Source organism: Bos mutus, chromosome 8 (assembly GCF_027580195.1).
Source record: "Bos mutus isolate GX-2022 chromosome 8, NWIPB_WYAK_1.1, whole genome shotgun sequence".
Lineage (NCBI taxonomy): Eukaryota > Metazoa > Chordata > Mammalia > Artiodactyla > Bovidae > Bos > Bos mutus.
The window spans coordinates 17,170,695-17,196,708 of record NC_091624.1 but is presented as its reverse complement, the minus strand read 5'-3'; the positions used below and the strand labels follow the sequence as shown (position 1 = coordinate 17,196,708).

The 26,014-nt window shown below is 39.9% G+C and overlaps 1 long non-coding RNA gene across 1 annotated transcript in view; it reads left to right on the top strand.

Moving 5' to 3' along the window:
* The window catches only part of LOC138988866 (uncharacterized), a 325,118-nt gene that overhangs the window by 197,482 nt on the left and 101,622 nt on the right, over positions 1-26,014 (top strand). Inside the window, exon 9 of the long non-coding RNA XR_011465052.1 lies at positions 9,992-10,298. This is a non-coding gene — a long non-coding RNA (uncharacterized lncRNA). The remainder of the gene's footprint in view (positions 1-9,991; positions 10,299-26,014) is intronic.

Here is a 26,014-nt window from a genome sequence, read left to right as displayed (position 1 = left end):
TCATAGTGACTTAGTATGCTTTATTCTGGGAAAATGAAGGTAGTTCTTTTATTAATTCCAGGACGGAAACAAATCAATTAATATAATACATCATAACTCTAGGTAAAAGAACAAAGAACTATATGATAATCTTAGTAGACAGTGAAAAGACTTATAATAACATGCTGCTGCTGCTGCTGCTAAGTTGCTTCAGTTGTGTCTGACTCTGTGCGACCCCATAGATGGCAGCCCACCAGGCTCCCCCGTCCCTGGGATTCTCCAGGCAAGAACACTGGAGTAGGTTGCCATTTCCTTCTCCAATGCATGAAAGTGAAAAGTGATAATGAAGCCGCTCAGTTGTGTCTGACTCTAAGCGACCCCATGGACTGTAGCCTACCAGGCTCCTCCCATGGGATTTTCCAGGCAAGAGTACTTGAGTGGGTTGCCATTACATTCTATATTTAAAAATATAAATCTTAAGAAATTAAGAGTAGTTTTTTCTCCAATGTGCCAAAAATGAACTATTCGAAAATAAACACTGTGATATTTAATAATGAAACATTAGGCTCATTGCCACCAAAATCAGAACTTTTTTCTGGAAGTTCTGGGCCATGCAATAAGATATCAAACTGAAATAAAAGACTATGGTAAAGAAATACATAAAGACATCACTATTTGTACATGTTTGTCTTCCTAGAAAGCCTGAAAATGTTAACTGTAAAACTCCTATAAGTATTGAGTTAAGTAAAATATCTATATATGAGATAAATATATAAAATGAATAGGTTTTCTCTATATCACAAATAAAATATTGGGCAATATGATAGATAAAAATATATAACAATTATAACAAAAACAAGTAGCAGTAATTTTAAAGCATGAAGGAACTATTTAGCAAATTATATGAAGTAGTATAAAGAGCATTTGGATAAGTGAAAAGACATAGCATGATCTATATTCTTAAATGAGGAGACCGACTAGTGTAAAAATGTCTTGTCTGCTCATAGACACCATGCTCAGTTCTTTACTCCTGTCAAGTAGGAGATACATAGTGAGGCCTGATCATTGACTAGTCATCATTACCCTGTTGCAATACAAGTACCGTATGGACAATATATAGCACTGTGACTCGACCAGCAGAGTAGAAAGCTGTACTCAGGACCCAGACATCAGATTCAGATGTGGCTTGCTAAAGACATTCTGAGACATAAAGTCTCAGAATGACATAGCAGGGAGAGATAAGAGACTCGCTGAGGTCCCACTTGGGTGTTTCCATTCCCTGGTTGTACCTCACCCAGTACAGACAGACAGCGTTGATGGCACTCAAGGGAACTGATGGAGACTCAGGAATCCCCAGTCAGGTTGATATTCTTGAGTAAACAGGGTAATATAATGTATAAGTGTGTTACCTTTACCAGTGCACCGGGACTCATACTCAAAAGGGTCCTGCACTGGGTTTAATGCTGTGCTGTTGAGATCTTGAAATTCTTGATAATTTTTGAACAAGAACACCTGTTATTTTCATTTTTCACTGCATATTGCCATAAAAATCTAACTTATGTGAGATGTCAGAGTATTCATTTTTGTCTGTCTTCGAAGCTAGCTGTTGCAGGACAAATTCGACTTTAATGCTGTCTTAATTAAAATTCTCCTTTTGGGCCCCTATCGTCCCCACATACCCTGGAGAGAAACTACAGGTCCTTTATGAGTATGTATTCTGTAGGACTCTAGTTTATGTGAGACACAGAGATGAAGGACACAGTCACCATTCTCAAGATGCCCACTGATGTTGGAGTGAAGTGATAGGAACACAAACAAATACAGATCTTCTTGCAGTCCAAGGGACTCTCGAGTCTTCTCCAACACCACAGTTCAAAAGCATCAGTTCTTCGGTGCTCAGCTTTCTTCACAGTCCAACTCTCACATCCATACATGACCACTGGAAAAACCATAGCCTTGACTAGATGGACCTTTGTTGGCAAAGTAATGTGTTCTCTAAGAGAAGCATAAACCAAGAATTCCTGGAGAAGGAGAGGAGCAGTTAATTGCTGTACACAGAGATGTAATGTTTCTTCTGGTCTTTGAGGATGAATAGAGATAAACAGAGTAGCTGGGGGAGGGCAATTCCAGGCAAATGAAGAGTATAAATAAGAAGGTCATGAAAGAAGAATGCATTTCAGGAATGGCTGGAGTTCATGGTGACTGGAAGAGGGAAATGGGGTGAGAATAATGGGTAGAAGATGCTACTGGAGAGGTAAGTTGAGGTAGACTGAAGCGGTTTGCATACCTCTTTGCAGGTAATTTAGATCTTATCTAGTAGACAATTAAGATGGTGTGAAAGTTTTTTTTTTTTTTATAAAAATGAAAATTTTCATAAGTCAAGTTGAAAGACTTTGATTGTGAACACTTCTCATCACCTAGATTCCATCATTAGCGTTTCATCACACTTTTATTTTTTGTGTGTGTGTGTGTAATAAAGTTTTATTAAAGTATAAAGGAGATAGAGAAAGCTTCTGACATAGGCATCAGAAGGGGGTAGAAAGAGTACCCCCTTGCTAGTGTTAACAATGAAGTTATATACTCTCCAGTGAATCCAAAGAATGTCTGGAGGTTGTAAAGACCTCATCAGACCTACTCCCATAATTTACATTTTAAGATAACACAATTAGCCAGAAGGTTTAATCCAAAGACTGTCCTTAATCCAGAGACTGTCCTCAGGCAGGATACATTATTGTTATATAATCCTAAGGAATGTGGAGAAAGAAAAAAGTTTGTCCTTTCTTCCTCCTTGAGAATTCCAGACCCCTCTCTCGTTGGGGACCCCTAGACTCCCTATCAACCTGCCTAGGAACTGACTCTCTCATTCCCCCCTTTTCTTTTAGGAGAATTATGTTGCCTAGGGAAAAGGGGCGTCGTTCTAGTTCCATAACTTTAAAAATCACATAGCTTTAAAAAGTGTTTAGTGAGGAAGCAGGCCCAATTCAAAGGGTATGGAAGATATACTGGAAGTAAAGAAATTGGTGGGAAGATATCAGGTAAGAATCACTTCCCATGTAACACAGAACCCAGCATAAGAATCTCAAATGAAGAATGATTTTCCTGGCTTCAAAAATACTCATATAACAATGTTTTCCCTCAAATCTTTATAGACATTGGTTTATGACCTTCTGAAATTTTAGTGTTTCAGAGTAAAAATCTAAGGTCAGTTTGAATTTTGTTCCTTTAAGGATGGCTACTTTTTTTCTTCTTGGAGGTTTTTAAGACTTTCTCTATTAACTATATAATTAACAAAAATTTCAGCTATTTCTTGATTTTGCTGGACCAAATATTCAAAAAATAGTCAAAAATTTTTTGGCCTCTGGGAAATTTTCTTCAGTTATGTCTTTGATTGTTTTTTCTTACTCCAGATTCCTAGAAGCATCCAATATTCCTAGATTACATCATAATTTTTTCCTCTCATTTCCCTATTAGAACTTTTTGCACTTTTCCTTTCAGTTCTTAGGGAACCTCAGCTTTTCCTTCATATGTGTATCTTGATTTTCCCTTTATATTTGTGAAAAAGACTTTCACAATCAAAATAGATTTGTCTATTCTGTTTCTAATAGAGATATATCTACTATTACTCTCTAATTTTGCCAGACTCATTTTTTCAGTTCAGTTCAGTCACTCAGTCATGTCCGACTCTTTGCGACCCCATGAATCGCAGCACTCCAGGCCTCCCTGTCCATCACCAACTCCTGGCGTTCACCCAAACTCACATCCATCGAGTCGGTGATGCCATCCAGCCATCTCATCCTCTGTCGTCCCCTTCTCCTTCTGCCCCCAATCCCTCCCAGAATCGGGGTCTTTTCCAATGAGTCAACTCTTCTCATGAGGTGGCCAAAGTATTGGACTTTCAGTCTCAGCATCAGTCCTTCCAATGAACACCCAGGATTGATCTCTTTTAGGATGGACTGGTTGGATCTCCTTGCAGTCCAAGGGACTTGCAAGAGTCTTCTCCAGCACCACAGTTCAAAAGCATCAATTCTTCGGTGCTCAGCTTTCTTCATGGTCCAACTCTCACATCCATACATGACCACTGGAAAAACCATAGCCTTGACTAGATGGACCTTAGTTGGCAAAGTAGTATCTCTGTTTTTGAATATGCTATCTAGTTGGTCATAACTTTCCTTCCAAGGAGCAAGCATCTTTTAATTTCATGGCTGCAGTCACCATCTGCACTGATTTTGGAGCCCCCAAAAATAAAGTCTGACACTGTTTCCACTGTTTCCCCATCTATTTCCCATGAAGTGATGGGACCAGATGCCATGATCTTAGTTTTCTGAATGTTGAGCTTTAAGCCAACTTTTTCACTCTCCTCTTTCAGTTTCATCAAGAGGCTTTTTGGTTCCTCTTCACTTTCTGCCATAAGGGTGGTGTCATCTGCATATCTGAGGTTATTGATATTTCTCCTGGCAATCTTGATTCCAGATTGTACTTCCTCCAGTCCAGCATTTCTCATGATGTACTCTGCATATAAAGTAAATAAGCAGGGTGACAATATACAGCCTTGACGTACTCCTTTCCCTATTTGGAAGAAGTCTGTTGATCCATGTCCAGTTTTAACTGTTGCTTCCTGACCTGCATACAGGTTTCTCAAGAGGCAGATCAGGTGGTCTGGTATGCCCATCTCTTTCAGAATTTTCCACAGTTTATTGTGATCCACACAGTCAAAGGCTTTGGCATAGTCAATAAAGCAGAAATAGATGTTTTTCTGGAACTCTCTTGCTTTTTCGATGATCCAGTGGATGTTGGCAATTTGATCTCTTGTTCCTCTGCCTTTCCTAAAACCAGCTTGAACATCTGGAAGTTCACAGTTCATGTATTGCTGAAGCCTGGCTTGGAGAATTTTGAGTATTACTTTACTAGTGTGTAAGATGAGTGCAATTGTGTGGTAGTTTGAGCATTCTTTGGCATTGCCTTTCTTTGGGATTGGAATGAAAACTCACCTCTTCCAGTCCTGTGGCCACTGCTGAGTTTTCCAAATTTACTGGCGTACTGAGTGCAGCATTTCACAGCAGCATCTTTCAGGATTTGAAATAGCTCCACTGGAATTCCATCACCTCCACTAGCTTTGTTTGTAGTGATGCTTCCTAAGGCCCACTTGGCCTCACATTCCAGGATGAACCTTAGCTAATTACCTTTTCTTTCTTTCCTTTCCTCTTAGTTTTCTAATGTCTTTATTAAAATAATAGTTACTTTTATTTTATAGAAGTTGTATGATTAAAAGCCTCCCACAGTTCCCCGTTCCTAGAGGACAAATTGCACTTTTTCTAGTATGTCATTTATGGTCCTTCATAGCGGGCCCCACCCACTGTCTCCCTGTACACACATGCTATGCTTCAGCCACTCTGGATTTTCTTTTACACCTCTCTCCCATTCTTCATGCTGTCCCTTCTGGGTGGAATGCCTTCTTTTCTCACTTCCATCAGGAAAATTGCTATTTGCCCTCAGTCAACTAATAGTGACTCCAATGCTATTGTTTTAGCAGGCTTCCATTGTTTCTCCACTTAGAATTAATTATTTGTTCTTCTATGCTTCCATGAGATAATGATTCGAGGACTCAGTTTTACTTGTGTGGATGCATTGTCTTTTCCAATAAATTCAATGTAACAAGAATCCCATTTTGAATGGATATAGTACAACAGCTGATATTAATTCAATGAACAAATATTTATTGAAAAACTACTCAATGACAAACACTGTGCTAGGCACTTGAGATATATGGGTGAACAAGACAGACAAAATTCCTGACTTCATGAAACTCATAGTTTGTGAAGGAAAATAAATGACTAGTAAATAAATAATTTCCTCTGATGACCCAAAGCAGCCACTGGTAAAATGTTAGATGAACTAAAATTTTTGAATGAATCTTTGGTGCTAGCACAGAAGAAAGTATAATTTTTGTATCAGTTATCTTTGGCTTCAAAGCATTTAATAACCAGGAAAATTTCAGTGGTATACAAAGATAAGCATTTTTTAAACTCGTGTCTGTGGATCAGCTCAGTTCTAGGTTAGGCTCATACAGGTGGTTGAGCAGGGTTCACTCATGTGTCTGTGTGACTTGCTGGGGTTAGCTGATCTGGGCTGGGCTTGTATAGGGGTAGCTTAGCTTCCTGTTGCAACCAGCTGAATAACTTTGACAAACTCCAATAAGCAACCCTATTCCGAGTCTTTGCTTGTGTCAAACCTGCCAGTGACCAAAGCCAGGCACATGGTTAAGCCCAGAGTCAAAGGGGAAGGAGGTACACCGTACCCAAAGCAGGAGGCACTGCCAAGTTACATGGCAAAGGGTGATTTGCAATTCCATTATTGGACAGGGCATGAAAAGTTAGAACAATAACCCAGACTGCCTCAGGTCTCTTGATGTACATGACATCATGTGATTGTCGTTTATTCGCTAAGTTGTGTCCAACTCTTTTGTTACCCCCAACGGACTGGAGACCACCAGGCTCCTCTGTCCATGGGATTTCCCAGGCAAGAACACTGAAGGGGGTTGCCATTTCCTTTTCCAGGGGATCTTCCCAGACCAGGGATCAAACCCATGTCTCTGCATTGGCAAGAAAATTCTTTATCACTGAGCCACCTGGAAGCCCCCATAAGAATGACTGTTCAATAGCTAAGTCACGTCTGACTCTTTGTGACCCCATAGACTGCGGCAGGCCAGGCCTCCTTGTCTTCCACTATCTCCTTGAGTTTGCTCAAGTTCGTGTCCATTGAATTGGTGATGCCATCCAGCCATCTCATCCTCTGCCCTTCTCTTCTTCATTTGCCTTCAGTCTTTCGCAGCATCAGGGTCTTTTACAATGAGTCAGCTGTTCGCATCAGGTGGCCAAAATATTGGAGCTTCAGCTTCAGTATGAGTCCTTCCAGACTGATTTCTTTTAGAACTGACTGGTTTGATCTCCTTGCTGTCCAAAGGACTCCCAAGAGTCCTCTCCAGCATCACAGTTCAATAACACAAATTCTTTGGCATGATAAGAATGATTAGAGACTGATGAATCCTCAAGCCACTACTTGGGTAAATTTTTTGACCTTTCCTTACCCAACCTACCCTCCCCTGACACCCCATTTCCCATGCAACACCACCAACATATCATTTACTTGGTCTTGATTCACTTATTTACTCAGTGATGTGGTTTCTAACATTTACATCTCTTGCTTGGGAGGTTTTTTTTCCCTTTTCTTTGGTGTGTATATACATGTCTTGGGCTGCTCTGCTGCACAGCAGGGCAGAAGTACCAAAACACTAATACCAGCCAGGAGTTTGTGTATAGATATTCCAGTTCCTTCAGTCAAAGGAGAGGGGTGTCTGAAGCATATCTTCCACTCCCTACCCAGAGTTTCTAATGGAATCAAACTCCTTGTTTGGCAGTAAACCCTTCAGTGACTGTCTCATGCCTCAGCTCCCCTACTGGTGTTTCCTGGGATCACTCTCAAATAAACTTGTTGCTGTTCAGTCACCCGGTCACGTCTGACTCTTTGAGATCCCATGGTCTTCAGCACACCAGGCTTTCCTGTCTCTCACCATCTCCCAAAGTTTGCCCAAGTTCATGTCCATTGCTTGGTGAAGCCATCCAGCTGTCTCATCCTCTGCCGACCTCTTCTTCTTACTTGCACTCAAATCCTTGTTTCAGGGTCTGCTTCTGTGGAAAGCTGAATAAGAAAGCATGTATTGAAAGTCTGCCATGAGCAGAAAGTGGCGTGGGAGTCCACTCTTCTGCTAATAAATGTATCCTGAGAAGTTGTATTATTGCTGCTATCAGTTTATCGGAAAAAAAATAGGTGGGTAGTGAAAACAACAGGGGGCTTTGGAATCAGACAAAGTTGGGCTCCAGAACTTTCTCCACAACTTACTTTCCTACCCTTCCTGAGTCTTGTTCATGATAAAATGCAGATAATGTCCGTCTAAAAGTGTAAGATGATGCAGTAACACATGTAAGTGCTCTTCACCGTGCCTGGCACATGGTGGGTATTCAGTAAGTATAAGTTCAAGGAATTAGCAGAGAGGTACCTGGAAGTATCTATGAGAAAGTAGCTCTGAGAGAGAGGCCGATACTCTCCCACATTCCAAGGTTCTTCTTTCCTCCTTTTCATGTCATTTCACTCTCCCTATAGCTCTCTATCCATTAAGAGGACTAATGAGCCTCATGGATTCAAAGTTATTCCAGAAATTCCTGTTTAGACTTGGACCAAGTAATGTGCCTCTTTGTCCTTCGATTTCCTTATTTCTATAATTGAGATTATAACCCCTAATGTAAAAGTTGTTGTAAGGATTAATGATAATGATACATTTAAAAGGTTTAGCCCACAGCCTGGCAGAGAAAATGCTCAGTAAGTGGCATCAGTTAACATTTCCTTTAAAATAACGACAGCATTTATACAGCATTGTGAATAGACAATATCTCATTTAATCCTCACAACAAGTGCATGGGGCAGGTATTATTATTATTATCATCAGACCCATTTTATAGAAAAAGACGCTAAAGCTCAGGGAAGCCAAGAGACTCACCCAATATCACTCAGTTAGTCTTGGGCATCAGAAACAAATCTTCCCCTTCAACATCCATATTCTTTCACTTTATCTTCCTTCTGCTATCTTGGTTATTTATTCTCTGCCTTGCCTAGTGAAAGTTCCCCAAAGACAGGAATAGATTTATTTTCCCCCTGGATTCTGGGGCTCCACTTAGGGAACTTGGTTATTGAGAAAGGAATTAAATAATTGTCAGGGGAAAAGACAGCTTGTAGGAGAATGTGATAAATTCAACTGAGAAAGCGCCAAGGGCGAAGACACATGCAAAGCTGGCACCAGAGCACAGGCCTTTAGGCTGTTGCTTAATAATATTAACAAGTAATATTTGTCTAGCATTTTACAGTTGTCAAAGTACTTCCTGATGTTTAGTCTCACTTGATTCTCACAACAGCCCTGTGCTCTGCGGTAACTCTTTTCACAATATTTTTACTGCGGCTCAGATAGGATAAGGGATTGGTTAAAACAATCCAGCCAGTAAATGTTAGAATTGGAGGGTCTTGGAGAGTCTGGAAACCAGATCTTCTATTGTCTGATAACAACTAGAATTTGCATCGTGCTAAGGCTGCTGTCTATGGGGTCGCACAGAGTTGGACACGACTGAAGTGACTTAGCAGCAGCAGCAAGGAGTCAAAGCACATTCACAAATGTCATCTCGATTTTTACAATTACGAAGGCATTATCCCCATTTTATGGAGAAGAACACTGGGGCTCAAAGAAGTAAAAGGACTTGCTCAAGGACACTGATGGCAATTGCCTGAGTTGGGTTTCAGACAGGTGTCTTTCGACAGCAAAAATCCATCTACCCTGCCGGACCCTGAATGCCGCCTCCCTAATTAAAATGAAGAGATCAATTTTCTTAATCTATTCCCAGTGTCTTCTCAGGGAAAAACCTTCCTTTTTGCCCCTCTCTTCTCTTTAGACCTTAGTCACCATGGGAACAGTCCCCCTGAGGGGCAGGAGAGGGCCTAGGTGGAAGGCCTTGGTGGGAGCCTAGCTCATCCCATTTGCTTATGAAGATCAGCTGAGCTCTCTGAGTTTTCCTGCCTCTCAGAGGAGCAGGGAGGCGTCTCACTGAGTTAAAAATGCAACTTCAGAAGCAGATATTTCTCACAAACCTGGAACCCATGTGGCTTCTTGGGCAGGAGGGAGTCTCCCAGGCGGGGCCTCTGATGTCCTTCCACCTCTCTCCACCCACAGGAAAGCAGGGGAGTGAAGACAGGGATGAGGTGGGAATGGAGGCTAAGCTCCCCTCTTCCCAACAAGAAACAGCTCCCTGCTTGTAAACAGCAGACGGTCTGGGGGAAGACCGAGTTTTGGTATCACATCAAGCCAGAGAACTTCTATATCAGTTGCAGGATCTGAATAGTTTATTTTTCTTTGCTTGTATTGCAAATTTATAACAAACTGAGAATAGAGTATACTTTTTTTTTTTTTTTTTAGTTGGCCTCTCACTGTCTTCCCCACAATGTCTGGGTTTCCCTCAAAGCTACCAAGTGCTAATTTGAAAAATATGTTGCCGACAAGTGGGAGAGAAAAAGGCATCCAACATGAAATGCCCTCTAGGGCATGGAGGAGCTCCCAGAGAGAGAGAAAGCGAGAGAGAGCAAGGGCGCATGCGTGTGCCTGGGCTGCGTGCTCTCTGAGCAACGGGAAGAAATGGGAGCAGGAAGAAGTGCGGACTGTTGGAGTCTAAGACATGGAAGCCGGCGTGTACCTCGGTGCTGGATGAAACTCTGTTGCATTTAAGGTACTACACAAATCTTATTGTTGGCATTATTTGCTGCATTTCTCAGGGTCACCTGTGGGACACTTCCTAAGAAAAATTTAGAGTTAATAACCAGGAAAAAAAAAAAAAAAAAAAACTTCTACTGAAGAATTTATATGTTTCCTTCTCATGGATAAAAAGACCTAGGTTATGCATTGTTTCCAATTTTGCTTTGTCTGCCAGGAAGCTTAGAGCAAAAAGAACAGCTCAAACAGAGCCTTGGTAGAGATGCCATCACCTGCTTAACCACATTGTTTTTATCCCATGGCTTAACTCTCATATTCTAATTCCCTTCCTTCCTTTTCTTTCTCTTTCTCTCTTTGACTAAAAGACAAATATTTTATCATTCTATGTATGTAATATAAATGGCTTTGAATTCTTTGTGGAACATGGCAATATGTAAGTAAATAAACAAATGTACCCATAAATAAGCCTTACTGGAACAAACTTTGGGTGAGCAAGTTAAGAGGATAAAGGAGCGAGGAAAGGAAATCCTGAAATTGACTTCAGGCTTTCCTCATCTACATCAAATTACATCACCTCATTCCCAGCTGCTTCCAATCTTGACATCTACACCAGGGATAGGGAGAGAACTTCCAAGATAAAGCTAATAGGAAGGGCTTATGGTGGCTTGGTGCTGACCCCTTGCACTTCCTGTCTGCAGAACACCAAGCACAAAGGGCATAGAATTCAATTTGAACATTTCAGAGAGACCTTCCTCTGGGTTCTTCCCATGGCAGTCTGGGTTTTTAAAATTTAGGTATAGGTGATTTACAAATTAGTTTTAGGTGTACCGTATACAGGGAGGCCTGGCGTGCTATGATTCATGGGGTCGCAAAGAGTCGGCCACAACTCTTTGAGCGACTGAACTGATAGTGATTCGATAAATTTTTAGAGTATACTCTATTTGAGGTTATAAAATAATGGCTATAATTCCCAGTGCTGTGCAGTATATCCTTATTGTTTGTTTGTACATAGTATTGGTATTTTGTATCTCTTCATTCTCTCTCACTATCTTGCCCCTCCTTGCTTCCTTCTCTCCACTGGTAACCACTAGTTCTCTCTGTGAATCTGTTTTATTTTTTAGTTTCTGTGTATAAGTGATAACAGTATTTATCTTTCTCTGACTTATTTCATAAGGATAATACCCTTTAGATATATCTACCTTGTTGCAAGTGGCAAAATTTCATTTTTTTATGACTAACATTCTAGTCTTTATGTATAAATATATTTATATATGCATAAATATCTCAATCTTTATCCGTTCATCTGTTGAACACATCTTAACAATTATAAATATTGGGGTGCATGTATCTTTTTGAATGAGTGTTTCATTTTCTTTAGATATAGACCCAGGAGTGGAATTGCTGAGTTATGATAGTTTTTTGCTGAATCAGTTTTTTAGCTTTCTGAAGAAACTACATACTGCTTTCTGTAGCAGCTGCAATTTACTTCCCTACCACAGAAAAGGGTTCCCTTTTCTGCACACCTTCACCAATATTTGTTTCTTGTAGGGAGGTATGTTTTGTTTTGTTTTGTTTTTTTGTAAGTATTAGAAAGAATATGGGATTTAGAGGCCAAAGACTGTAAAGTTTCTAGCTCCAACTATGAGGACTTGGGGCTAACCTCTTACTTTTTGCAAAGAATGGATAATGTTAACAACTCTACGTAGTTAATTTAAGTATCAAGTGAGAATAAAGGTGAGAGAGTTACGCCGAGTGTCAGATCAGATCAGTTGCTCAGTCGTGTCCGACTCTTTGTGACCCCATGAATCACAGCACGCCAGGCCTCCCTGTCCATCACCAACTCCCGGAGTTCACTCAGACTCATGTCCATCAAGTCAGTGATGCCATCCAGCCATCTCATCCTCTGTCGTCCCCTTCTCCTCCTGCCCCCAATCCCTCCCAGCATCAGAGTCTTTTCCAGTGAGTCAACTCTTCGCATGAGGTGGCCAAAGCACTGGAGTTTCAGCTTTAGCATCATTCCTTCCAAAGAAGTCCCAGAGCTGATCTCTTTCAGAATGGACTGGTTGGATCTCCTTGCAGTCCAAGGACTCTCAAGAGTCTTCTCCAACACCACAGTTCAAAAGCATCAATTATTTGGTGCTCAGCCTTCTTCACAGTCCAACTCTCACATCCATACATGACCACTGGAAAAACCATAGCCTTGACTAGACGAACCTTTGTTGGCAAAGTAATGTCTCTGCTTTTCAATATGCTCTCTAGGTTGGTCATAACTTTCCTTCCCAGGAGTAAGCGTCTTTTAATTTCATGGCTGCAGTCACCATCTGCAGTGATTTTGGAGCCCAGAAAAATAAAGTCTGACACTGTTTCCACTGTTTCCCCATCTATTTCCCATGAAGTGATGGGACCGGATGCCATGATCTTCGTTTTCTGAATGTTGAGCTTTAAGCCAACTTTTTCACTCTCCACTTTCACTTTCATCAAGAGGCTTTTGAGTTCCTCTTCACTTTCTGCCATAAGGGTGGTGTCATCTGCATATCTGAGGTTATTGATATTTCTCCCGGCAATCTTGATTCTACCTTGTGTTTCTTCCAGCCCAGCGCTTCTCATGATTTACTCTGCATATAAGTTAAATAAACAGGGTGACAATATACAGCCTTGACAGACTCCTTTTCCTATTTGGAACCAGTCTGTTGTTCCATGTCCAGTTCTAACTGTTGCTTCCTGACCTGCATCCAAATTTCTCAAGAGGCAGATCAGGTGGTCTGGTATTCCCATCTCTTGAAGAGTTTTCCACAGTTTATTGTGATCCACACAGTCAGAGGCTTTGGCATAGTCAATAAAGCAGAAATAGATGTTTTTCTGGAACTCTCTTGAATTACAAAAATTAATTACTATCACGGATTCAGGGTTCTTTGCAGTCGTCTCCCACCACCATTTGATACCTTAGTTCACAAACCCCGTAACTAGCTGTCTCTGTGCTCCAGTCATTCCTTGATCATGCCTGGGTGCCCTTCTCTTCCCCTTCAGTCCATAGTAGATTCGTACACAACCTTTAAAACCCATCTCAAATATCACCACCTTGATAAAGTCATAGCCCCACCATTTAGAGTGAATACATTACTCTTTCTTACTTTTGGTCATCAGAGGATTTGGTTCATACCATTAATGTCGCATTCATTATATTGAACTTGGTTGCTTTCTGCCTGTTAACCTCTCTTGTGTCCAGTTTTAAATCTCTAACACCATGTAGGTACATCTAGCTTTGAGCCATTACATCACAGAGTAAACAGAGGTGAATTTTGAGACTTGTGAGCAGGGAACAAAATTTTTGCAAAATCCATATATATCTTAGAAATATTTTGTGCTACAAAAAGCCAGGTTTATAAAAATGAAATATCAAGCAATAGCATTGAGGTGGGCTCTTTTATTTTGTTACTATCAAATGTGATGGATGAATGTTCCCAGTTTATTCTGAGAATTCTTGATTTCCAAATCTAAGGCTACATCAACTCTAGACTGGGACATTAGGGAACTGTAAAGAGATATCTGTGGACATTTCATTTTTATTTATTTTTTATTTAAATTAAAAAAAATTTTGTAGTCACAACTAAATTTTATTATAAAAAAACAATTCAGGAATAACTGAATGGAAGAGAAACATAGGAAAGGGAGGAGGAGGAGGGGAACGCGGTTTTCATGCCCTTTCCTTACATAATCCAGTGCCTTATCATCATGGCATATCAATGTGTTTATGAACCAGGAAGCTCCACTGAGCCTCAGATCCAGAATATTTACTGGGGTTTCGTCGCATAGGTATGATTAACTAAATCATTGGCCACGTGACTGAATCCAGTTTCCAGTCCCTCTCCCCTCCCAGGAGGTTGGGAGTGTGAATTAGGAGAGTGGGGCTAAAAGACAAAGAGCATTTTGTTTTTAAAAAGGATATGAGGCGGATTGGCAGTGATGGGAACAGCAAAACAGAGAGATTTGGACCCAGACTGTGGCATCAGCTGCCTGAGTGAGCAACTTACAGTGTTTCCTTGTGGTGGTTAATTTTGTGTATTAACCTGCCTGGGCGAAGAGATGCCCAGATGGCTGGTAAAACATTCCCGGGTGTGTCTGTGAGGGTGTCTCAGGACGAGATTGGCTTTTGAATATGTAACCTGAGTGAAGAAGCTGCCCCTCACCAATGCCAGTAGGCATCATCGCGTCCATTGTGGGCCTGAATAGAACAAAAAAGCAGAGGAAAGGCTAATAGTCTCTATTTGGTTGAACTGGGACATCTGTGTTCTGTCCTCAGACATTGGTGCTCCTGGTTCTCCGGCCTTTGGTTAGGATCAGGATGTATGCCATCGAGTGCCCTGGTTCTCAGGCCTTTGGGTTTGTCCTGAAACTATTGATACAACAACCCTCCTGGGCCTCCAGTTTGCAGGTGGCAGATTATGGGACTTCTCAGCCTCCATAATCATGTGAGTCAGTCTTTCAGAATAAGTCTCTTTTTATGTAGATCCTATCAGTTTTGTTTCTCTGGAGAACATTCTTCATTTGAAAAATTTGGGAATAATAATAGCATGCATCATTTTGTTTTGAGAGTTAAATGAGATGATAACGTGGAAAGCAGTAAGTCTAGTGCTTGGCCCAGGGTAAGTACTCACCAGATGTCATCTCATAATTAAAGTGAAAGTCACTTAGTTGTGTCTGACTCTTTGCGACCCCAGGGACTATACAGTCCATGGAATTCTCCAGGCCAGAATACTGGAGTGGGCAGCTGTTCCCTTCTCCAAAGCATCTTCCCAACCCAGGGATCGAACCCAGGTCTCTTGCATTGCAGGTGGATTCTTTACCAGCTGAGCTACCAGGGACTCAATTAAAAGTGCAACCTCATTTTCACAAAAGAGGCCTGTGTATCTCCTGAGTTTTCAGAGTTAGGGTGGCTCTCTGCAGCTGGCTGTCTCCTTTCTCCCTCCTGAATATATATATGCTTGTGTGAAGTGGGTGAGATCAGATTCCAGGGAGTGACCAGAACCTGAATATACCCCAACAGAAGGCACACAGCCTTGTTCTGCTCTGCTCATGTGTCATCAAAAGCACTGATTCATGCTTTTGATGCAGCATTTAGGAAGGATCATTGTCCAGAAGGACCATGTTCAACAACTTCCTTCCCTGTCTATATGATGAAGATGACATTCTGGTAGCTCAGCTGGTAAAGAATCTTCCTGCAATGCAGGAGACCCTGGTTTGATTTCCTGGGTTAGGAAAATCTGCTGGAGAAGGGATAGGCTAACCACTCCAGTATTCTTGGGCTTCCCTGGTGGCTCAGCTGGTAAAGAATTCACTTGCAGTGCAGGAGACCTGGGTTCAATTCCTGGGTTGGGAAGATCCCCTGGAGAAGGGAACAGCAGCCCACTTCAGTATCCTGGCCTGGAGAATTCCATGGACTGTATAGTCCCTGGGGTCACAAAGAGTTGGACAAGACTGAGCAAATTTCACTGGAAAGAATAAATGATACAGGTATGTCAGGGTGTCTAACAGTAAAAGAATGGTCTGTATCTTTGGCATTACGATGGGCCAATATGAGGAGGAATTCAGTCTAAACAGCAACATCAAATTCATGCATGTGCAAATGGCTTACCCCATTATATAATTAGCCATCAAGCCCAGTTGTGGGATGTTATTCTAGGTATGGAACAGTCACAAGAGCAGATAGATTTCAGTGATATTTTTCAGTACTTTCTGTTGGATGTGGATTTTATTAGGAAAATAAATGAATAAAAAGAGAAGACATCCTTGCCAGCTCTGAAGGACAACTTGGAGCAGTCTCTCCTGGTTGACAGAAAACCATGATCACCTCTGCTGACCTGAGAGAGCTCTACTTGGATGATGGAAGGTTGTCACAGAAATATTGTGTTCACTTAGCCCAGGGAGCTGCATCAGCATTTTAGGAGATTGCTGAACTCAACTGTTCAGAAAGCCCTACATCTCCCTGACAGGACACCGCAGCCGTGGTGAGGGTGAGGGGGAATGGGACTGTTCTGGCAGGGACATGGTGATTTAAACTCAGTCCCTACTCACTTGGATAATGGGCAGCAAAGTAGGGAAAATCTTGTTCCAGCTGTGAGTGTTCCTCATTTGGATGATAGCTGTTTGTGTTCCTGGAGACTTGTGTGCAAGGCAGTTTTCAGTAAACCAAATCATTATTTTCTGGAATTCACTGGGAAGTCTGAGAAACTTTTTTTCTGTGGTGAAAGTTTTAAATGTTGGGTACATTTGGAGTTTTTTGTAAGTTGCATTGTTTTTGAAACACGGACAATACTGGTAACTGACAAAAAGCTGCTTGTTTTAAGTTTTACTGTGGATTTCTTAAGTACTATAGCAGGCTGTATGTAATATTTGCATCTGTATAGAATTACCAAATAATGCAAAGTTCTAGATATCATTGGAAATTAATTGAAGTAACCTGGACAGTTTGCTTGGAGTGCTGTGTGAATCTAATTCTTTGGCATTTTATGAAGTAAAGGCATTGGGCACTCACGCATGTCTCTTAGATCTACAACTCATTTCTCAGGTATCCTTTTAAAGAGTGGAGCTGGCTCTTAAATATTCACAAAATATTTCTATGAGATAGCTGAAGAGCCTGCAGTGTTTTGTTTCTGTAACTCTATTTTATATTTTGGGAAATGGCTTTGCCTATCAGCTTACCCTGTGCCATCATAAACTGAGCACCTACGCTCTGCCTGTGCATTATACCATTTTATCATTACAAATGCTATTATTTAACCTACTTCACAGATGAGGAATCTGAGGCTCAGAAAATTTAAGTGACTTTCCAGAGGTCAAGTAGGTGGCAGATCTTAAACCAGAGGTTTTGTTCTACATTATCATATAACCAGGGAGCAAAATTGACTAATGATGTGATTCAAGACTGAAGGATGGAGGGTTAGAAAGGAGAATTTCAAACTAGTGACTGAAGACAGTTGCAAAAAATGGAAAGGCTTTTTAATATGGATATAAGAACCATATGACTACCATTTATCAAGTACTTATCATGAACTTGGCATTATGCTGTGTTTCTCAGGAAAACCAACAGAATTCCCGGGAAATACTGTTCTGTTTTCCAATCATACAGATGAATAAATTGAGGTTCTGAGATTTAAATGAATTCACCTCAGGCCATACAACTTAATAAGCAGAAGCATTTGATCTTGGACCCATTTCTGTCTCCTTTTAAAGCTTGTACTTTCTCTGCCCATTATCCAAGCAGCAGAAGATTCTCTGCTTGCTCCCTGTCCAAACTCATGAAATGTGAATGCTTTTGCCCATTAATGACAGCTGGAATTTAGGCCTCAGCTCAAGACTTGATCAATACTATACAAGGCCATGAAGCCATACCAAAATGTCCTTTGAAACTTAAAGACCAGCATTTTCTTAACAGAACAACAACAAAACCTTTGATGCTGTGCAAATAGTAAAAATGTAGAACATGTCTTCCCTAAGATTCTGCAGAAGCTTAAAATGTGGCAAGATAGCTTTTTAAGGATACATTTTTATAAAAGTTGCAAGTACACATAGTTTAAAAAGTCTAGTAGTTTTACATGACTTATAATGGAAAACAGCAGTCTCCTGCCCACACCCCCATCCCTCTTCCCACTTCCCAGAGGCAACCATTCACATTTATGGTTGCCCTCATGCACTATTATATATGTGCTATATATATATATATATATATAGTGCTATATATGTATACATATGCACTCTCTCTCTCTATATATATATATACTGCCATTTTTTGTTTGTTTATTTACTTATCTGCCTACCTACTTATCTACCAACCTACCAACTGAAACTTCTTGGCCCTGCCATAAATAAGTGCTACAAATCTGTGGCTTAAATATCGGAAATTTTTTGTCCTGTAATCTGGAGGCTAGATGTCTGAGATCAAGGTGTCACAGGGTTGGTTCCTTCTGAGGGTGATGAGGCAGAATCTGTCCCTGCTGGGTAACTTTGGTGTTCCTTGACTTGTAGCTGCATCACTCTGATTTCTGTCTTTATTGTCACATGACATTCTCGCTATGCAAGTTTGTGTCCAAATTCTCCCTTTTCATGAGGACCCTCAGTTCAGTTCAGTCGCTCAGTCATGTCCGACTCTTTGCGACCCCATGAATCACAGCACGCCAGGCCTCCCTGTCCATCACCAACTCCTGGAGTTCACTCAAACTCACGTCTAAACATATTGGATCAGAGCCCAGCTTAAGCACCTCTTTTCTGCTTGATTGACCCTATAGAGACTCTGTTTTCAAATAAGGTCACATCCTGAGGTACAAGGGGTTAGGATTTCAATATACCTTTTTGGAGAGTGGACACAATTCAACCCATAAGGATTATCTATTGTTTTCCTAACATACAAGATGAGATTCAGCTCTCATCTTTACATCTTCCTTCCACTCACGTTTAGGCTTCCTATCTGTCTGGTAATGGTTTTTGTTAGATTTAGTGTTTATACTGTTATGATTGTGAAAATATTACTTGCATCTGGGTCATGTAATGAGTATGATTAAATTTTCCTTTCAGTGCAACTCTTGGTTTTCATGGAATTATTAATGGTCTTATGTCCTTGTTTGCTTAGTTTTCTTTTTCTTGTTTATTTTTAAAACTTTTTATTGGTGGAAATTGCTTTACAATTTTGTGTTGGTTTCTGCCATATACCAATGTGGATCAGTCATAATTATATATAATTATGGGAAATACATGTATTTATATATATATAAATTAAGGGAAATATATATATATATATTCCTCCTCTATCCCATCCCTCTCAGTCATCATAAAGTGCCAGGCTGGGCTTCCTGTGTGGTTTAGCAACTTCCCACTTACTGTATTTTACACATGATATTGTATGTATGTCAGTGCTACTTTCTAAGTTCATCTGACCCTCACCTTCCCTCACTGTGTCTAGAAGTCCATTCTTTACTAGGTTCATCAGGAACATTTTTCTAGATTTCATGTGTACACAGTAATATATGATACTTGTTTTTCTCTTTCTGACTTACTTCACTCTGTGTAAGAGACTCTAGATTCATCCAACTCACTAGAACTGACTCGAATTTGTTCCTTTTTATGGTTGAGTAATATTCCATTGTGTAAATGTACCACAGCTTCTTTATCCATTCATCTGTTTGATGGACATCCAGGTTGCTTCCATGTCCTGGCTATTGTAAATATTGTTACAATGAATATTGGGGTACATGTGTCTTTTAAAATTGTGGTTTTCTCAGGGTATATGCCCAGTAGTGGGATTCCTGGGTCATACATTCCTGCCCATACATTCCTAGGCAGATGTATTCCTAATATTTTTAAAAGGAAATCTCCATACAATTTTCTGTAATGGTGTTATCAGTTTACATTCCTACCAACGGTGCGGGAGGGTTCCCTTTTGTCCACATCCTTTCCAGCATTTATTGTTTGTAGATTTTCTTGATGGTGAATGAACAGTCACACCATCCGGACTGGTATGAGGTGGTACCTCATTGTAATTTTGACTTGAATTTCTCTAATAATGAGTGATGTTGAGCATATTTTTGTATGTTCATTTGCCATTTGTATGTCTTTTTTGGAGAAGTGTCTGTTCAGGTCTTCTGTCCTTTTTTTCATTGGGTGGTTTGCTTTTTTGATATTGAGCTGTACGAGCTATTTGTAGATTCTGGAGATTTACCCTTTGTCAGTTGGTTTATTTGCAGCTATTTTCTCTCATTCTGAGGGTTGTCTATTCATCTTGTTTATGTTTCCTTTGCTATGTAAGAAACTTAAGTTTTAAACAGAGTCCCACCTATTTTTTTTTCCCCATTAGTCTGGGAGGTGGGTCAGAAAGAATCTTGCTGTGATTTACATCAAAGAGTGTACTGAGTATGTTTTCCTCTATGAACTTTGTAGTTTCTGGCCTTACATTTAAGTCTTTAGTTCATTTATTTCTAATTTCATTCTTTTGCACATAGCTAATTTTTCCAGCATAAATTATTGAAGAGGCTTTTTTCCATTGTATATTCTTCCCTCATTTGTCAAAGATAATGTGCCTATAGGTATATGGGTTTATCTCTGGGCTTTCTATCTTGTTCTATTGGTCTATATTTTTATTTTTACATCAGTATCATATTGTCTTGATGACTTGTAGCTTTGTAGTATAACTTGAAGTCAGGGAGGTTGGTTCCTCCAGCTCTTATTTTTTTTTTCCCCTCAAGATTACTTTGGCTATTCAGGGTCTTTTGTGTTTCCATACAAATTGTGAATTTTTTTGTTCTAGTTCTGTGAAAAATGCCATTGGTAATTTGATAGGGATTGCATTGAACCTATAGAGTGCTTTGAGTAATATAATCATTCTGACAATATCAATTCTTCCAATCCAAGAACATTGTGTATCTCTTTGTCTGTTTTTGTTGTCTTTGATTTCTTTCATCAGTGTCTTAGAGGTTCCTGCATACAGATCTTTTGTCTCTTTAGGTAGGTTTATTCCTAGGTATTTTATTCTTTTTGTTGCAGTGGTGAATGGAATTGTTTCCTTAATTTCTCTTTCTGATTTTTCGTTGTTAGTGTATAGGAATTCAAGGGATTTCTGTGTATTGATTTTATATCCTATGACTTTACTAAATTCATTGATTAGCTCTAGCAGTTTTTTGGTGGCATTTTTTAGGGTTTTCTCTGTATAGTGTCTGTGCCTCAGTGGTAAAAAAATCAACCTGCAGTGCAGGAGATGGACATGTGGGTGCAGTCCCTGGGTCAGGAAGATCCCCTGGAGGAGGGCATGGCAACCCACTCCAGTGTTCTTGCCTGGAGAATCTCATGGACAGAGGAGCCTGACGGACTGCAGTCTATGGGGTTGCAAAGAGTTGGACATGACTGAAGCAACTGGGCACAGCAGGGAGCACACACGTGTATAGTATCGTGTCATCTGCAGACAGTGAGAGTTTCATCTTTTCGAATCTGGATTCCTTTCCTTTTTCTCCTCTGTTGCTGTGGTTATGACTTTCAAAACTGTTGAGTAATAGTGGTGAGTGTGGGCACTCTTGTCTTGTTTCTGATCTTAGGAGAAATGCTTTCAGTTTTTAGACTAATGTTTGCTGTGGGTTTGTCATACATGGCCTTTATTATGTTGAGGTTGGTTCCTTCTATGCTGATTTTCTGTAGAGTTTTTTTTTTAATCATAAGTGGGTGTTGAATTTTGTCAAAAATGTTCTCTGCAATATTGATATGGTCATGTGGTTTTTATCTTTCAATCTGTTACTATGGTGCATCTGAAGAATGCACACTGAAGAATCCTTGCATCCCTGAGATCAATCCCAGTTGATCAGGGTGTATGAGCCTTTTAATGTGTTGTTGGATTCTGTTTGCTAGAACTTTGTTGATGATTTTTGCATCTGGTTCATCAGTGATATGCTTTGTTTTCTAAATTATTAATAAACGAGACCAAGTTCTAAATTGTAGAAGAACTTCTACAAGTCAAAAAACACAAGAAATTAGTAAAACATAAGGGAAAGGTACGAAGAGTTAATTCCAAAATGAAAAAAACCCATGGGTTAGTAAGGACATAAAGAGATGCTCAAACCCATTGGTGATTAGAAAAATGAAAATGTCAAAATACCACTTTTCTTCCACGAGATTGGCCATGGTTGGGAAGCTGGATGGTGCTAAGCATTGTCAGGTCTGTGGCAATACAAAGATCGCCAAGTTCCGTAGTGGGAGTATGGACCAGGGCAGCAGTTCTGGAGAGCACTCCGCCAACTATGCCACTACTTGCTGCTCTGGTACACTCCAAGATGTACGTTCTACAGAAATTCTACTTTGTTTGTGATAACAGGAGGTCGGAGACAGTTGGGTTGGTAATCAGTAAAGGGCCAGATAAGTACATGTGGTGAATGCATTTTGAGGACTACTTGTGAGTTGAAAGCAATGAATTTGATGTACACATAGCAGTATGCATAGTTCTAAAAAATGGTACTGAATGAAAGAGGTAAAGAAAAAGCCTAAGATACTTAGCAAATTAAACTTGTATAAATTGAAAATATGTGCATATAATTTAATATACATTTTAAAAGAATTCATATAAATGAAATGATACATTTCACATATATCAAGGTGGTTATATATGGGGAGAGGGAAATAAGGGAAATGCATAAATGAAGAAGGGAGGGTTCTGCTGAGACCAGGGCTGGTGAGCTAGGGATTGAGGAATGTGATTGACTCAACCATCTGCACTTGAGATCTAAAAATAGACTCAGTGTTTACACAGTTATGACTGAATAAATATTATTTACACCTGAATCATGGAGTGTATTATGATTACATTTCCCTTTTGGGATAGAAGGAGGTAGTTTACTTTCTTGGAATTAAAAATGATTGGAAAATTTTTTGTTCGCTTTTCTGTGCATATATTGCTGTTTCATCCCTGAACTATTTGCCAGTGAATATATCTCTTCCCTTTGTATTCAAATTCCTCAGATAATCTATGTTTTACATTTTCTTTTTTGTGTGACATGCATCTTAGAGCCTTTGGTCCTTGGCTGTGTACTGAATTGAGTCCCCTCCCCACCCCTGAAAAGTCATGTTAAAGCCCTATCCAATGTGACGCTATTTGGAAATAGTCTTTCCTTAAAATTTTGATTTTATATTGGAGTATAGTTGATTTACAGTGTTGGCTAGTTTCTGGTGTACAGTGAAGTGACTCAGTTGTCCATATACAAAAATCTATTCTTTTTTGAATTGTTTTCCCATTTAGGTTATTATAGAATATTGAGTAGAGTTCCCTGTGTTATATAGTAGGTCCTTGTTGGTAATCTGTTTTAAATATAGTAGCATGTATATGTCAATCCCAAACTCTCAATTTATTCCCCCTCCACCAGTCTTCCGCTTTCATAACCTTAAGTTTGTTTTCTGTGTCTGTGAGTCTGTTTCTGTTTTATAAATAAGTTCATATGTATCATTTTCTAAAGCTTACACATGTAAGTGATATCATATGGTATTTGTCTTTGACTTACTTCACTTGATATGATGATCTCCAGGTCCATCCACGTTGCTGCAGATGGCATCATGTCATCCTTTCTAACGACTAATATCCCGCTGTATGTATGTACCACACTTTATTCATTCCCCTGTAATGGACATTTAGGTTGCTTCCATGTCTTGGTTGGATTTCCCAGGTGGTGCTAGTGGTAAAGAACCCGCTTGTCAGTGCAGGAGACTAAGAGACATAGGTTTGATCCCTGGGTCAGGAAGATCCCCTGGAGGAGGGCCTGGCAACCCACTCCGGTATTCTTGCCTGGAGAACCCCATGGCAGAGGAACCTGGTGGGATATGGTCCATAGGGTCACAGAGAGTTGGACACGACTGAAATTACTTAGCACCCACACACGCATGCATGTCTTGGTTATTGTAAACAGAACTAGAATGACCACTGTGGTGCATGTATCCTTTCAAACCATGGTTTTCTCTGTATATGTGCCCAGGAGTGGGATTTCTGGATCATACGGTCACTCTATTTTTAGTTTTTTAAGGAACTCCATACCCTGTTCTCCATAGTGGCTGTACCAATTTACATTCCCACTAACAGTATAGGAGGGTTCCCTTCTCTCCACATCCTCTCCAGCATTTATTGTTTGTAGACTTTTTGATGATTACCATTCTGACTGGTATGCCGTGATATCTCATTGTAGTTTTGGTTTTCATTTCTCCAGTAATCAGTGATGTTGAACACATTTTCATGTGCCTCTTGGCATCTGTATGTCTTCTTTGGAGAGTCTATTTAGGTCATCTGCTCATTTTTGATTGGATTGTTGGGTTTTTTTGATGTTGAGTTGCATAAACTGTTGGTAAATTTTAGAGATTAATTCCTTGTTGGTTGCATCATTTGCAAATATTTTCTTTCATTCTGTGGGTTGTCTTTTTGTTTCGTTTATGGTTTCCTTTGCTATGCAAAGGCTTTTGAGTTTAATTAGGTGGAGATAGTCCTTAGGGGGGCTTCCCTCATAGCTCAGTCAGTAAAGACTCTGCCTGCAATGCGGGAGACCTGGGTTTGATTCCTGGGTCAGGAAGATCCCCTGGAGAAGAAAATGGCAACTCACTCTAGTATTCTTGCCTGAAGAATCCCATGAACAGAGGAGCCTGGCAGGCTACAGTCTATGGGGTTTGAGAGTTGGACATGACTTAGTGACTAAACCATGGGTCCTTAAGAGGTAATGAGCTCCTAAGAGAGGAAACCTAATTTATTTGTACTGGTGACCTTCTAAGAAGAGGAAGAGATCTCTCTCTCTCTCTCTGCCATGTGAAGCATAGTGAGAAGATGACCATCTGCACCCAACAAGTGAGGTCTTACCAGAAACCAGCTCTGTCAGATCTGAGACTTCTACCTTCAAGAATTGTGAGAAAATAAATTTCTGTTGGTTAAGCCATCCAGTCTGTGGTATTTTGTTATGTTAACCCAAGCTGACAAAATACAGATTTTGAAATCAAGAAATGGGTTGGAGCTGTAACAAATACCTAACATGTGAAAGCAGCTTTGAAACTGGGTGGTGGTTAGGGGCTGGAAGAATTTTGAGGTGCATGCTTGAAAAGTCTAGCCTGCTATAAAGAGATTGTTGATAGAAATATGGACATTAAACATGATTCTTTTGAGGACTCAGAAAAGAGCAGAGCTAGAGAGAAAGCCTCTGTTTTCTTGGAATATATGTCAATAATCACGAACAGAAAGTTGGTGGAAATACAGATGTTAAAGGTCATTCTGATGAGGTCTCAGATGGAAGTGAGGGACACATCATTGGAAACCAGGGAAAAGGCAATCCTTGTTATTAAGTGACAAAAAACTTGTATTCTAGTGTGTTTTGGAAGGAGAAACTTGTGAACAATGAAATGAGATATTTAAGTGAGAAGATTTTGAAGCAAAATGTTGAAAATACATCCTGGGTCCTCTTGAATGCTATGATAAAATGTGAGATGAGAAATATGAAGAAGAAACTAAGTGAAAGGAGCCAGAACTTGAAGATTTAGAAAATTTGCAGCATAACTATATTGCAAAAAATGAGAAAACTGGTTCTGAAGGGAGGTTGAACAACCATTTGATAAGGAGATTAGTATATAAGTGAACTATGAATTCAGTCAGCCGCTTCAGCAGAAACCAGAAATGGGGATAGGATTATATCCACAGAAACACTGCCCGTTTTAACTGAAGGAGATGGAGATGGATGAAATGAGGAAAGACTGTCAGGATTTCTTAGATTCTTCAAAACAGGACAATAGGGATATTTGGCTGTAATACTGTGCTTCTAGTTTCATGGAATAGGGAAGAATGATCCTGAATTTTCTTCTCTGCTCTGGTTTCTCTGTTCTCTTCTCTAGACATTCCAAAGTAGGACTTTAATTTCTTTCTCTTTCCCTTCTAGTTTCCATCTCTTTTTCTTCTGTACTTTCTGAGAGATTTTCTCAACTTTATTTTACAACCCTTGTATTGATTTTATTTCTGCTCACTTATTTTTAATTTCAAAAGATCTCATTTTATGCAGACTGATTCTCCTTATTTAATAGATGCATACTCTTTCTTGATCCTTACAATATTCTTTTTTTTTTTTTATTTCTTTGAGGAGGTCAGTTTTTTGGAGATGTTTTCTTCTGGTCCCTGCATTATTTTTCTTTCCTGTGAGATCCTTTTACTTCTTGATTTCTTTTACATCACAAGCTTTCCCTCAAGTATCTGGT